Raw genomic sequence first — 17,158 nt, forward strand, 5'->3', positions numbered from 1 at the left:
TATATATATATATATATATATATATATATATATATATATATATATATCAATATCATGTCTATTAGAGATTATAAAAAATTCTGAGTCAATATGCAATATGTGAGATTTTAGAAGGATTCCCATTCCTACTGTGAGTCTGGTCTGAAAAGTCGGAGGTGTTCACACCTTGACTGGGTTACTTCTTTGATGCTTTTGGCAAAGCAAGCTATTTTTAAGGACTTGTCTGAGTGATGGGGAGGGTTTCTCTCACATACATGTTTCTTAAAATAGCTTGTGAGGTAGTTAAGAATAACGTGTCAGAAAACAGCTTAGTGTGTTTTCATGTTTTATCCCTGGGAGAGAAGAAGTCAGACATGTGCCTGGCTAGGGGAGCCCCTGAGAACTGAGATGGCAAGAAGCGTTGTTCCCCTAAACACGGGGCCTCATTCAGCTCTGTGGCTGTGGTGCATTTTATAAGGAAACCCATGTCTAAAAATAGATGCAGATTGAAACTTCTTTTAGAGCACAGGGCCATATGTTTTTTAAAGGACCACTTTGTTTAATGGGAAAGAAAATATGAAAACTCCCTTTTTGGATGCAAGGCTTAGTACTAAATTTTAGAAAATGTCTTTGGGGCACCGTAACTAGGTGAATTTTCCAAATTAGGAGTTTTCTAAACATAGTAGATAAGTAAATACTTGAATCTATTAATAATTCTTATAATACTTCCAGAGCATGCTTCTCTGAATGATTGTGGAGAGCGTTTGTAATCATTTGGCACAGAGGTATTTTTCACTGTAGATTTTGAAAGATGTTCAGTTTGAGACGTAAGATATGAAATTGAAGCATATTGTGAAATTCTTAAGTGACTTGGCTGTTTATATGTTAATTCTTCTTTCAAGATTTGTCCTTAATTTTGCGTATGCCTATATACCTATGTGGCTTGTACACATGTGTATTGTGCTTGCAGAGGCCAGAGATGGGGATTGGATAGGCAGTTGTGAGCATCCGAAAGTGGATGCTGAGATGCCAACGTGGATTCTCTGTCAGGGCAGCATTTGTTTAATGACTGAGCATCTCTCCAGCCCTGCAGATTACTTCTTTTAAAGGTTCATATAATATGGCTTGTCTACATTTTAATTTTATGTTGCATGCATAATTCTATTTCTATTTCTATTACATTTCAAAAAACCTCAGGTACTAATAGTTCATTCCATTAATATGGTTTCTGAAATTTGAGTTTAGAAAAAGACTATTGTAATTAATTTTTAAATTAAAACTTTATTAAAGTGATGTTAAAATAGTGTATGTCTTGCAACTTCTGTTTAAGTGACTGAGAAGGATGTATTATAAAGAAAGCATCCTGCATTTTTGGTTGCAAGGAAGACTATGTTATAGACTCAGGCTTTTTAAACCAGGTCTCAAACACATAAATGGTCACGTAACTGAATGTAGGGGTCATGAAACATTGGAAATGGAAAATGATTTCTGAGTGTACAAGGATCAAAATGAATTCACTATCAAGCATGCGATGAATTCAAGGTATTTCTTGCAGAGGCTACCCTTGTTGGTTCTTGTAACTTCGTTGAAACTGAAATAGACCACGTGCACACTTCACTACGTGTGCTGTCATGACTGCAATGAACACACCCTTCCCCAGCGTGACTCTGACTGAAGGCTTCCATGTGCTTGGAGTGGTGGGGGTTTTCATATGCATGCAAAGTTTTTTCTCCTGTAGAAATTAATTTTAATTAATACATGTTTTAGTATTTTTCCAATGTCAATAAGAGTCAGATGAATTTAATTAATCTAACTATGTATCAAAGCAACAATTTCTGAGTCAACTCAAAGTGTGCTTCTGCCGCCCAGTGCTATATATTTCTGCAAAAATGGCCTTCTCGGCATCAACAATTATATAATTAAAATACTGACCAACTCTGAAAAGCATTGAAAATGCTCCTTCCCTACCCTGCAGTATCAACTATTCAACCAGTATTTAATTCATTATGCAAATATATTCAAGCATGTTTATGTCATTAGTGTTCAGATTTGCTTTAGTCTTTAACAGATGGTAAATTTATACATACCAAAGAATTGTTTCAAAGTAAAACTCTTTATGATTTGTCATCAGTAAGTATTCATTTTGTGTACCTGTTTTATATTTCTCTCTCTATACAAGGGTCATGTAATAATTTCTCCAGCATATAGGGATTGCAAATGGGAAAAGTTTGGAAAGCTTTGTTATATATTACCAACCACTTGTGAAAATTCACGTTGAATGCAAGAGATGAAAACTTCCCTGTCATCAGGGCTATGTGCTAAAGTTACAAATGCTTGCTTTATTTTTTAAATTCAGAAAAGGTTGACTGTTTCTTATCCAAGTGTGCACGACTAGGTTATGTTTCAGATTACCTTTGGATTTACGAATACCTGCATATGGAAAATGACATATCTTGAGTGTGAGAATCACGTCCCAACATGAAATTTTAATTATGTTTCATGTACACCTCATACACGTAGCCTGAAGGTAATTTTATACTGTATCTCTTGCACACCTGCATTTTGACTGGAGCTTATCATAGGAGTTCATGTGTGGAATTTTCCACTTGTATTGTCATGTCAGAGATCAAAAAAATTGTTCAATGATGTAACATTTTGAGTTTGGTATTTTCATCTGACAACCTTAAAGTGCAGCCTGTAAGTCTCATGATTACATATATGCTTCATGTTGAAAATTTCCCTAATTTAATTCTTCTTAACCTGAGAGTATTTCCCATGGGTAACACAAAACTTATAGGTCTCAAAAATAAACATAACCAACCAGCTTTCTAGTTTCAACATGCATCCAGTCCAAAGACTTTTCTGCATAATTTTCTTCCCTTTCTTCAGAGACTTCAGCCTTCTGAAAGCACGTGCCTGCCAAAAAACCTTCTAGTCTTCTAGTAAGGTGAAATGTTTTATATTTGTATATTCTTTCCAACTCTTATGTCAGAGAGCCTTGAACTAAACTCAGATCCAGAAGCAATGCTGGCAAAGCTTCAAGACTCACTTCGTTTTTTCCAATGTGTTTATACAAATTGTGCAATATATTTATAGGACGTCGCTTTGATGCATATACTCACAAATGAAACTTCTCACATCAACTGTATTTCAATATATTCAAATTTATACACACTTGTGAGTAAGTGCGTAAGTTTAACATGTGGACTCCAATTTTATGCAACATCAAACAAATTACAAGTCTGATAACTAAGTTGTCCATTGCGGAAGTATAGTGAAGCATGAGAGGAGTTTGGTTTTATGGCAAGAATTGATGCTAAGGGAGGGCTAAATGGTCTATTTATAATTTCAGTGGAATTTGGTTCTATGACCATAAATCAAGGGCATTTTCCATTAGACACTATCATTCATATATATATATATATACATATATATATATATATATATATATATATATGTATATATATATATATATATATATATATATTCCTCCGGTAGATAATTCTCCTTAATAGTTTTGTTGAATTTAGAAATATTGATTCTATAACTACCTCAGAGGACCAAACACTTAACTACCTATATAGCAATAATTTGAGTACCTAACCTATTAGAATCTATATTTACACACTGCATATTCTGCATATTAGAGGTTCAAGCACCTTTGTCTCTTTTGCTTTGAGAAAGCACGTTGTACCTTATGATGACTTGGTGTATGGTTTTGCACTATTAAGTACAGAATTCATTTTGGATATAGTGCTAGTAGATCTTGATGCCTTAGCTTGGTTATGAGATCCAAGGAAAATGAAAGTAGTCAAGAAGCCCTAATAGACTCTTGAGAGGAAAACACCCCTTGTTCATGATATATGTTGAATTATGAGCAATTACTCCATCACTATGTTTAAGCACCAGTCAAGAGAATGTTTAGAGTTAATATTTATATTTTACACTAACTTTCAAACACATTACTGTCTTCATTATAGGTACAGGTGTCACTTTTGAAAAAGTGTTTGTGATAGAGCGTTGATCAATCTCCGTTCATGGCAATGAGTTTTTGATTGCCTAGATATATCACAAAATACTTTTTTCAAGATAAAGAACTTGGCTTATAATTTTGCTCTGATTTTCAAAGATTTGATATGGTTTTAATAATGCTAAGGTGTAAGGTATTTAATTCATTTCAAATTTGCTTGCTTTTCCTTTGAGTTAGCATAGGTTTGTAGTGCATTTATGTGATACAAGTAAACTTGTCATCCTGCCAGAATGCTTCTGTAATCCATGTGCACAGCATGGTTTTGTTCATTGTATAGAACTTGGAACACAGCTTTAGTGTTTTGTATGGAAGATTATAAAAGCTTAACATATTAATTTATCATATTAAGTCATATATATGAGTCATATGATTCAATCATAAATTACAGCATTTATATTAATCCCCCAATTATAGAAAGATGAAGCCTCATAATACATTCGCAAATCTCTTCCTCTTTCAAAACACCTTTGTGTCCTTATGGATTGCTCACATTAAATATGAGTCTTACTGTTTCATACCATCTGGTGTCCTGCGTTCTCAATATTATTACTAGTATGTTTTATTTTCCTCAGGAAATCTTTCCCGTAATATTAATAAATTTTAAGACAACCAGTTGTTTTCATCAAGTTTATATTGTTTTGGGTCAAAATTGGTAATTATGAAATAATCTCTAATCAATTTTTAGAAAACATTGTCAGATAATGCTGTAGTTATTTTTAAGTTTATACTTTTTAAATAAAATGAATAGTAGGTTTGTTCAAACTGTGTTAATCATTTGTGTTTAACCAACAGAAACAATTTGGGAGGGATTGTGTACTTGTTTCATGGCTTCAAAGGTGTCAGTCTACTATGATGGGGAAATTAAACAGCAGAACACTTCACATTTGCAGCCTGGAGACAGAAAGGAAGGTATACGGGACAAGATACCCTCAAGGACCCATCCCTAGTAAGCTACTTCCTCTGCCTATGTCCCAACTCTAAGGTATCCTCAGACATGAAACGCCAGCTGAGGAAAAGGTCTTTGACCCAGATTCATAGGTATATTTCATTTATAAAGTTATTATTAATAATTTTTGAGGCAACTAGCATTTAAACCATAACATTAACATTCAGAGTTACCTATTTTCTCTGCCTGCGCTTTAAGAAACTATATTCCTTTCAGATCAGACAGTATAGAACATGATGAAAAAAAACCTTTACAAACCTAGGATAATCTGTTTCCTAATCTGCTTTAGTGTTTTCATTATTAAAATCAAAAGAAGATGGGATATTAGATCCCTGATAGTATGAATGGAAAATGAAAGTGGACAAGGGGGCTTTAACTGAGGAAATGATGTGGAGGGATAAATAACATTAAGGATGGTTGAAAAAAATCTATGTGAAAACAATTTTTTATGCTTAAAATTATCTATCTATCTATCTATCTATCTATCTATCTATCTATCTATCATCTATCTACCATCTTTCTATCTGCAATGGTTTTATATAGCATGGGGTCTAATGCTGCTCCATGAGAGCCATGAGCTAACAAAAACAAACAAACAAACAAACAAAAAACCCAAAAGCCTCCCAAACATTTCAAGTCAGTTGTTGTTCAAGACCTGATTGCTGAAGAAATCACATACTTTGGACATAGGATTATTGGAGGAACAGACCCCAAACTGACATGAATGGAGCTTCCTTTGATTAGCTCTCATGGTATCAGAAGGTGTTATTCATGCTGCCAAGAGAAATCAGACATCAATAGAACTATCTAGATGTAAAGCCTATACGCCAAACCAGTGACTGCCCTAGCAAGATACCCTTAACATTGCAATAGTGGCAATTTTATCTCTAGGTAACCAACAACTAACTGTCTGATTGGACTTAAGACCCAATAAATAGGAGGGACTGGTAGTCAACTACCATTGGCTGGAGTGGTCAAAGCATCTTAAAGGAGAAGCATTACTGCCATTTCCTGTTTTGTTGTTGTTGTTGTTGTTGTGTGTGACACAACTTTAAATTCTTGTTGTGTTCCCATAGTTAGTATAGCTTTCATTCCTCATCAAAGAAGCTTCTTTTTATAGTAAATGGAGACTCTAACAAAGACCTCCCAAATTGCCAAAATTCAGAGGCTAAGTAATCATGGGGTTCTCAACCCCAACTGACACATCTATAATGTTACCCCTACACCTAAGCTCCCAGAAAATTTGTAGAAAAGAAAATAGAATGATTTTAAAATCTAGAGGACCAGGATGCCTACAAGTAGATAGTGTCTTCTAGCCATGATAGGGTAACCATACCCATGAAATCTCAACAAGATGACCGCCTAAAAAACAAAACAAAACAAAACAACAAAATTATATAATCATGACATCAGTTGACATGCCTACATGGCTGGGGAAATTACCCAAGGTCTCATCCCTAAATGAAAAACTACAGTTAATTAATGGCTACTAAGAGGAACAATCAATCCATTTATTCCAAGGATAAGCTTCCTGATAGCTTACCTAATATCATGTGGTCAACCCTAAACATACATACATATGAGGAGTTGTAAATGGACCTAGCATGTATATATGTTTATATTTGTATATATCAATAATAAAAGGTTATGAATATGAGATAGAGGAACATGTGAGCTATTGTAGGGAGGAAAATAAGTATGAAAATCATGCCAATACAGTGTTCTAATGTGTGAAATTATCAAAAATATTCAAGTAAATTTCATTTTAAAGAAATCAAATGTAGTGATAAGTAGAAATACGAATTATTTTACCAGTTTCTTGGAGTTTGGAATGTTAAATTCATACATTAAGATGTGGATTAAGATGGTAGAGAAAATCAAAGTTTTTTTCTTTTCTTATCACTGAATGCTTTTCTCTAGGGTGTGATATTAAGGGGAGAACTCTGCTTGCTTTAATATTCATTTTTCTTTCTGAAATGGGTGCCAAACATTGAGCCTTCCTGAGAAACTTATCCTAAAAATGCACATAGTATAATAAACTCTTTGTGTTGAAAACAATACAGAGTGACTCTTTATAATGCAATAACCCTGAATTCAGTTGTCACACATACCCAGTGTCCCTGGCACTTGAGTTCTCATTAACTTATAGACTTGGAGAAATGAGACAAAATTAATATCTTATTTAATATATAATTATTTTCGCTGTCTGTCCTGTGCTTTAATGCTCAGACCCACAGAATATTAAGCCAGTGAAGTGAATGTCTATGTTTATGGATACAGACATATAACATCTTTTGTAATCTATACTTTTTTTTTGGTGTTAGTGTTCATGATCTTTGATCTGTCTATTACTGTTTAGTTGATAACATGAACTAAGCCATAGAGTGTGATAAAGGTAACTCGGTCCCAGGATTAAAGAAAGTGGGCTATTATTAAAATGATTTTTCTTAATGAAGATCTTCTCTTCAGTGCAGAGGCAACAGAAGGTCCAGGACATTTCCCTGGGAGGCCAAACAGGATGGAGGGAGACATTCCTAAAGACAATGCAGAGGTGACATTCTCCTAAGAGGGAGGCCCTTTCCCTCTGAAAGCACATGCTAGAATTAACTGGTGTCATTTTGAAGGAGTGGTCTGCTAATTGGCATCTCCCAGTTGTATATAATGTCAACACCTTTCTCTATTCATTCTTTCCCATGTGCATTGCTGCTCAAGGGGAAACTGCCTGAAAACATATACATATCTCAGAGGAATTTTTGCAATTTCATTAACTTCCAAAAGCTCTGTGAAGTTTAACAGTTGGTTGGTGTTATTTGTAGATTTTTTTTAAGGTTGGAAGCATTATGTTCATGTACTGTGGCAATAGCCTGCTGAGTAATTGCAAGGTTCATTATACCACCAAGACTGTCAAGAGGTATTTATGGATATTCATGTGCAGTGAACCATTGAACTTGAACTGGTCATTTGTGTCTCCTGTGGCTGGAATTGTGTTTATGCTAAATAGCAGAAGAAACCTTAATTATGAACAGGAAAGAAGCAATGTTATTGAAGTTTAAAGTGGTAGATGGACTAAAGACAGGAGCTTCTACATTTTCACCCTCGACTATCAAATTATTGCTAATCTTCAGTATAAAAACTTGATAATTCTTTTGCCTTTTAAAATGTTTTCTGGGTATTTTTTTTTCAAAATTTTCAGTTGAAAGTGATAGAAAACCACTGTTAGAAAGAAATTTATTCAAGGAATATTTGCTAAGTCATAGAATTCTCAGAAAGATAAAAGAACCAATCTTCAGAGAGACAAAGCCAAGAAGAATAATGAAAGTTCCTTCCCATAAGTATTCCACAGTTTCTAGAACTTTTCCTGAGCATTCTAGTTGATGTTGCTTATGTCAGTCTTATGCTTATGTTCATGCTTATGCTTCATGCTTATGTCGTACTCAGAACTAGTGCTTGTGCTCTCTCTGGACACTGAGTGTGGACACTTTTTCCACATTCAGCAGTCATAATGATGACATTGCGTCCTTGTTAGTGTGTTTCAAAGCCTGACCAGATGTACATTACTCAGAGATTTTTAGTCCTGTTTCTATGTCCTAGGCATAGAAGTAAGGACAATGAGTGCTCGGCATGATTAGCATTTGTGTTTTCAAAGTTGTGCCTTAACTGAATAAAATGGGTCTAGCATGCAGAAAGATGCTGTAAGGGATGACAATAACTACATCCTGGCAGAGGTTAGATTTGAACTACTGTAGGAAAAATAGGGATATTTAGACCCACAACTGTAGTTGGAAATAGGATGTACTCTTTTAGGAAAGATTTAGCTCAGTAGTCAACATTATGTAAACTTAGAGCCAAATAGTATAAGGGAATACCTTTAAGCAGAGGGACTTTGGAAAAAGAAACACAATCCCTTGTGTTATAGTGAATGGATAAAGAAACATGTATAGACAGGTCATCACCATGAAAATCCCAGAGAAAGGTTCCTGGGAGATGCCTAGCTCAAGGAAGTTGTTCAGTTTACTTTCAAATAACTGAGGATCTTGAGGAGGGAAGTAGACACTGTGTCTTGCATTAATTGGTTTGAAAAGGATGAACATTAGGAAAACATACTTCTTGATCTTATTACGAAAGTAATTTATTAGACGAGTTAGGGAAAAAATTAGAGGATAAATAGGAATTTGCAAGGAATAGTCATTGCGGTATGATTAATCACTGTCAGAAAGGCATGGGACTTGATAAAGAATGCCAGAGAACTTTCAAACACCATGTTACCGTGTCTGATGCTTACATAACAGCAGTTAGCACACTGAACTGTGATGAATGCTGTTGCATCCTTCTCTTCCACTGAGGCCAGGAAAAGAGGTATTGCAAACAATACAAATATCATAATAAATAAATTATGTAGTGGTTAGAAGATGCTTTATGCTATGGAAAATGACAACAAAGCATGTTTAATGTTTGGTTAGAGTAAGTTTATAGTGATCCATGGTCGTAGAAATGTAGGCTTTATTGAGAAAGCCATATTGAAGCCAAGATTTGTCTGAGATGAGAAGAAAGCTGGAGGATCTCGAAGCAGAGTTTTCAAATGAGGACTGAGACATCTTAGAGCTGTGAGCTAGAACATGAGGGATGCATTTGCTGAAAGAGAACAAAATGAGGCTTTCCTGGAGAACATCTTTAACAGGAATTGTCAGCATCCAGAGGACTATACAAGACTATCAGAGTAAGCAGTGCTAGCACTCTGATATTTTCTGTAGCTCCACATGAAGATAACTTAAACACTCAATTCAGAAAGGCTTCAAGCTTCATTTCCCCCTGTTTCTGGAATGTGATAGGGTGGAGATCATCACAGAGATGGTGCTATAAGACAGTAGGAAGCATGGCCAGGGCCTGTGGCCTATGTTCATGGAGCAAACCAACCAGTTTTGTTCTGTTTTCGGGTTCTGCTCTTGACACTTCACTCCTATGAAAAGGAAATACTTTTAAAGCAACTGATTAGAAAGCAGCTAGCCCTGTTTATCTTCTTCCCTGTTCTTGTTTCTTTACGTATCCTGGTGGATATGCTAATGAGACTTTCTTAGCACCTTGAGGAGATTGAGGAGTTGCTGAGCTCCACAAACCTCTGAGAGACCCCAGAGTGGAAGTCATGGTGATAGGTTAGATCACGTGGCTGTCTTAATAGGCCTTAAATCACCTGGATAAATATAAGTTTTACTCATTTTGGTTAAGATTGAGTTTGAATGTTTCATTTGGAATATTCCTTGGGCTAACTCATTGCTTGTCTTCATTTTCACTGTCTGACTGTTTGGCCTTTGCAGTCTTAACCACATCAAGTACTGACCACAACCACAATGAAAGACAGAACAAGCTGATCTGATAAAGGAATGGCCATAAAGCAGGGTTTTTATGAGACAGGGATGGGACCTCAGTTTCTTGTCTTCCTCCAGGACTACTAGAGATTGGATTTTGGGTCAACATATTCCTAGTTGCATTTAGTGTCATTATCACTAGAATTCCTTTCCCTTAGTTCTATAATATAAACATTTTGCTTCTATCATTTTGTGGATGTTAGGTATCTTCTAATGTTTCTGTAATGCCACTGACAGAATGAATTTCTGTATCTCTAGTCAGTGCTTAGTTCTATGAAGGACTAAGTCTAGTTTTCTTCTCTATTGTAATATTCTGTGGTAGAATAAAATTTATTCAACAAAACAAAAACAAGACACCATCTTTCTTGGTAAATACCACACCAAACCTCAATCTTCTAAAACTTTTAAACTCTTGTGTGGAATTTGGTAGAAAGGCATTAATGAGGTTATCAAGAATTGTTACTTTTTATACAGACAACAATTCAACGTTCTATAAAGCTATGCTTTGAATCTGGAGACAGGTGAAGGGGAGCGGGTGTGTGTGTGTGAACACAGCACACACATGCACACCTGCTAAAGAGATAGACACCATATGTTTTCAGGCGTCATTTAGCTGTCAGCCATCTGCCATGAGGAAAATAGTTTAATATAGACAATCGACTATGGGGAGATGAAGAAATTTAGCATGTTATAAATCTAAACCAAAATTATGACATCATTGCTGCCTTTACATGAGAACATTTTTATATGTACTGAGTTTCAGCATAATTTTCAATAGAAGTTGGCTTTCTCAAAACCTTATATTTTTCTTAGCATTAATTTTTGAAGATTATTTTGAGCCGAGTCTACTAATAAATGTACAACTTCTGTATTTCATTATTTAATAATACATAATGTAATCTATAGAAAGGATAGTATATGCTAAACAAGAACAAAATTTCATCATTAATATCGTCTTCAATTCTACCTTACAAACTTCTTATGTTTAGTTACATTTCGAATTGTGGAAACCAGCTTTTCTAGGTGATATCTTCCTATGGTGTATGTATAGACAACCCGAGCACCTCCCTTGAGACGTTTAATGAAGAGCTGTACTATACTAGTCTGCTAGGTGGCCCTTCCCAAAGCCCACTCAAAGGCAATTGATGGCAGGGAATGAAGAAGATAAAATGGAATTCTTTCGATAATGTCACCCCCATTTAAATTTTATTTTAGTTTTCTTCTTTGGGGCACATTGGATTCCCGTGAGTTTCATGCGTATCTGACTTTAGGTTTTGGGAGAAATGGTGACCTTAACAGACCGGCTGGGACTTTGCTTATATTCTTCATCATTGACTAGCATGGTCTTATAAATTTGGCTTGTGGAGATGGTGAATTTCTGTCCAAGGATGCTGTGGCACAAATTTTGTAAGAAAAGAGGGGCCTTTAAAATAGAGCTCTTAAAAAGGTGATTTGTCACAGGGTCTTGGGGTTGTCAGAGTGAGCCTTTTCCAGAGTTCAGGTGCCAAGATACTGAGTGTTACAGTGTATCTTATGCTTTTTAAACTGACAGGCATAGAGACAACAACATACAGACAACAGCAAATAATTATTTACCAGTTAGCTTTCTATAAGTGAAGCAAAGTATATCTTCAGAAAGCTGTTTCCTAAACAGGAGAAAATACCACTTCCCTAGGTCTAGAGACTCAGTCTTGTGTCTTCCTCCAAGCCTGCATGCTTCCTCACCGCCTTCCAACACACGGATGTGCCCAAGGGAAAGAAAAAAACAACAAAAAACAAAAACAAGTCTTCTCAATCACAAGGCACCTCATTCTCCTTTGAAAACTGTGGTTGATTGGTCAGTTACAGACAAAAGTGGTCAAGAATGTTTATAGAACACATCATCTAGTTAAGATCATGTTAGTATTTTATTAAAATTATTCTTACAAATGATTCACATGCTGTCGAGAGGAGTTCTAGCTCTGAATGAATCTGACCCATGTGACCTGTTGTATCACCATGGTGGATTCCTGGGGTGTGAGTATCAATCTTCTCTCCGCTCATTCAACCATCTAACCTTCCTCTTCTCCAGCTCTGTCAGTTGTACTTCATGCTGGCATCTCACCAACATCTAAGAAGATCTGAGGCCTCCAGCTACCAAAGAGACTATGTCTGCCTCAAATATTTTTACAGAATATAAGCATAGTGGTCCTCACCTATGAAGCATAGATGTCTGAATCTATTACCCATAACTCATTTGCAGACCACATTTGCTGGCTCACAGTGGTCTCATCTGTATATGGAAGTGTGACTACCTACCACAGAGGGTGAGGACTAGATGTGGAAGTATAATAGGGATATAATATGGAGCTTACACGGGCTCCCCATAAAGCACACACCACAGCCACCACACCCAATGTTCTCATTGCACTACATTCATTGGGAAACTGTAAACTCATCTTTCTTGGGTTCTTTGCCTCTAAGTTCTTGTCAAGATTCCTTCATTCCATTCAATTTCACTTTCATATTTAGTAGATGATCACTTGACTCTAAGTGATTAATGTCAGGATAATCTCAGATATTATCTCAGATATGATTAGAGTGCAAATTTGCCATTATACTCTGTCTATAGAGTAACACTGGAAAGAAAAGGTAGATGGATACCCATATGTGGATGGTGCATGGTGGAGACACTCCGAGGCTTGGCTGTTGCTTCTTAACAGTTAGTTGAATTAATTGTATTTGGTAGTTTCATCATCTTAGCTGCTTTTAATTTTCTTCCCATTTTTCAGATATCCATTGCTTTGTTTACTCATATGAGACTGTTTAAACCCTTGAGTGTGCATGTGAGAGAGAGAGAGAGAGAGAGAGAGAGAGAGAGAGAGAGAGAGAGAGAGACAGAGAGAGAGAGGCAGAGAGGAGAGGGGGAAAAGAGAGATGCATAGGCCATGCATATTCATAGCATGGTTCTCAAAAAGTAGTCTATGTTCTCTAGGTAAATGACCATTGATTTGAGATAGCATTATATAAATGACTTATTTGAAGCATCTTGCTTTGATTACTTGATACGTTTGCTTGTGCTGCTGCTACTGGTATTTTTCACTCCCAGTTTCTATACATTATGCCATTATATCACACAGTCTGGGGCTCTTTTGTTCTTTTCAAAATTTACCTTAAATTATGTTTGTATTCTTTCTCTCTATCTCTTTCTCTCTCTGTGTATGTGTGTGTGTGTGTGAGAGAGAGAGAGAGAGTGTGTGTGCACATGTGTGTAATACAATGGTAGAAGAACAACATTGCAGCCTCTGTCAGAATATATGATATCTACTTCATACCACTAAAGATAGTATATATTTAAAACAGTGTGTTTAATTCAGACTGCTGGTCCAGTTTTAAATAAGACATTCAATGTGATTCCTATAAGTGTGGTTTTCCCTACTACCTATGTGAATGTCTCAGATAACTTTTACTTATACTTGTTTTATATGAAAATTTACATATTTAGTTTTTGAACTACATTCTTAGTAAATGTCTTCAGGAGGTTGAGGGGAAGCCATTGCTAAGACTGTTAAGACTTGGTTTACAGTAAAAATTTTGAGATCTTTAAAGAAGGTACAAATTCTGGTTGTTTATATTTGTGTGAGCAGTTTTCGTGTTGCTAGTGGTAACTACAGGGAATTATTTTAAACAGTACCCTTTTAATAACAATGGTCTTCCCAAATGTAGTGTGGCATAGCTTTAAACTTTATTAAGTCTGCCTTGTCCCCCTTCCTCTCCCTGAGTAAATGGAAGAAAAGTTTCTAGGCTCCATGCTGTGAGTTTGATTGATGTCCAGAACATCTGAAGGACTTTTGTGTCCTGCCTGCTCTCCATGAGTTCATAATGTGTGAATACAGAAAGAAGGTCAGCCCTTATCACATGTAATCGAGGCCTGAAAGCAGATCGGCACTGACAGTCAGATCTTGTAAATAAGGGCACAAATCATTGCCTGCACGGCCTAGACAAGTTGTGGGATCTTTGCTCTCTCTTTTTACCCCTTCCCACTCAGGGGGACCTTGGCAGAGAAAATGAAAGCCCGGCGAAGACGTGCTCAGAATAATGTGTCACTCTTGCGAGGGAGGAAGGGATTGTGTATTTGTCACGATGTGACGGTCTTTCATTGAACAGCTGAAGGCAGCTCTGGGTTGTTAGTGTCTAGTGGTGTGGAATGCTGCAAATTAGGACAGGGCAGGGAGGAGGGAGGCCTGAGAAACAGGCGAAGATGCCGTCTTTCCTGACTCCAAAGTCAGGGAAAATGTTTTTGTAGCCTGAGTTGCTTTCCACTTTCCTCTCAGGATAGACTATTAATAGTTCCTTTTTAATTGTGAATTAAGTGTTTATTTGGAAATCAGAATAGTGTCATGGGTTATCAGCACTATCCTGCAGGCTACAACATGTATGAGCTTAAAAAATATTGTAGCCCCCAAACTTCATGGAGTTTATATCATCCTAGTGGGCTTGTTCACTGGAACTGATACTTAAGTAAATCATATTGCAAACATCATTAGTAGAAATGTCAGGACAATAATTACAGTAGCACTGACCTTATAGTTCTAAGAATAATGAAAGATTCTGTTACGTTCTTATAGGTACAGAAGACAGTATTATTCATATTATTTTCAAACCTTTAGTGGTTTGCTTCAAACTAGAAGCTAAAAGATATAATGCTTGTTCTCTGTTTGTGCAATAGAAAAATGGAGAGTGAGCCACACAGATTCCCGTGGGTATGGAGGCATTCCTTTCCAAACATATAGGATGAAATCAAAGCTTCTATTTAGGATACAAGACCCTTCCTGGCTTCTAATTTTGTTCCCAGTCTCCTGGTTTCTGCTCCCCACCCCAAATCTCTGGATCTTGGGTCATACTCAATTTCTTATATCTCCTTCAAACATGACTCCTAACATTTATTTATAAATGTATTTATTTATAAATGCATGTGATGGAAATTTCTTTAAAAGTATAAGTCTATTTTGTTTCTTAATTTTACCTTATTTGTGTGTGTGTGTGTGTGTGAGAGAGAGAGAGAGAGAGTGTGTGTGTGCATTCATTCATTTATTCATTTAGGCATTTCAATGTGTGAGTGTGGGTGTGCATGCATATGTGTTCATGCATGTAGAGATCAATATCGAGTGTCTCCCTCTATTCCTGCCCATCATTAAAATTTAGATTTTAGCTGTCTCTGTCTTCCCTTCCCCCAGCTTGGAGTTCCAGATGCATGTTAGAGTGTTGGGCTGGGCATCAGAACTCAGGTCCTCATTCTTATGCAGTGCTGCAGTTACTCTGCAAACTTCAGAATCCCTGGGAACCTGGTTGTTATAAAGCCTCTCTCATGTGAATATACCTATCCTCAGGCATCGCTAATCTCTACCGGATACTCATTGTCTTATGACATATTGTCATATTCCCGTCTCACTATAGGATAAGGCAAGCTCTTTCCGGAAGGCAGATATTACCTATTTTTAATTCTGATAGCATAGTCCCTAACACAGGCTTACCTCCTTCAACACACACACACACACACACACACACACACACAAATACAAGTCCCCTGCAAAATCTGAGATATCACATTATATCATAAATGTAAAAATCAGGAAGATAGAATTTCCAGGTGAAAATAAATCACAGGTTGAAATTGGAAACAAGGTAATCTCAGTTTAGAAATACTCTTCTGCTTCAAATATATGAACATGTGATGCATTTGGCCAAAATAAATGTACTCAAAGAGATCCCTTTCCAGACATAATTAGAATTATTTAAAAACCTGTTGTTTAAATGATAACGTCACTTATCACAGGAGTAGTGTGGCCAGTGCAACTCTGTGTCCTGTCATTAAAGAAGGGGAGTGAAGGTTCTCATGTCAGCAGGCAGGAGAGTGATTATCAAGAGCTGTCAGCTCCTCTCTGATGTCTGCCTGCACTCACAATGGACCCCAGAAGACTCTAATTCACTTGCTCACTGCACTGCACAGTTGTCACAGCTGAGCTTCCTGTTCACTGTGGCTGAGTGTTTAAGCAGTGTCTCTGTGCTGTAAAGGTAACAGTCATACTCTATGATTCTGCAAGGATGCAGGATGTTTACCGATTGCGCCTCTGCACCAGAATCCGGCAAGGAGTAGGATGACAGACCCTCATGTTGACAATGCTGTTCACATGCTTCTTTTTGACCTTCTCCGAGGTGTTCAGTGGCAAAATAAGACCTTTTAAAAAAGATCTTTCCCTCTGCAGCATTTATCAACACCTCAGTGTGTAACTTGACTGCCGAGTAAAGTCACGTATGTTCAGTAGAAACTGAAGAACGTCTAAGATGTAAATCATGGCTGTTCTCTTTTCTGCTATTTCTTATAGATGAGGACCTTTGGGAAAAAATTACCTTTGTAAAGCTGAAATAAAAGCTGTGAATAAAAGCAGTTAGCTGTGACAGCTTCATAAGAAAGTATGTAAAGAGGTCACCAACTGAGTGCTGCCCTGTGGCTTTCAGCACCACTATTAGGGAAGAGAGTGCGCCAGGCTTCAGCCACGAAGAGACCGGTGTAGAAAGGCTTCACTAGCTTGGACTTTGGAAACTAAAATGTGAACTCTGGGGAAATGACATCCGTTAGAGAGAATGGGTTAAATTATATTAAAAAATCTGGAAGTTTTGCTGAGCTTGATTTCTTCAGAAGCATGGGTGTTTCATTAGACTTTTTTTGAGTCCAGTAATCTAGGACCCGATTGTGTATTTTTAAAGAACACCCTTAATGTTGGCACACAGCACATGTAACAATGTACAATATACCAATTCGTCAATGTGGTGTGAGGGGTTATATATATATATATATAT

Source organism: Grammomys surdaster, unplaced genomic scaffold, assembly GCF_004785775.1.
Source record: "Grammomys surdaster isolate TR1022 unplaced genomic scaffold, NIH_TR_1.0 126531, whole genome shotgun sequence".
NCBI lineage: Eukaryota > Metazoa > Chordata > Mammalia > Rodentia > Muridae > Grammomys > Grammomys surdaster.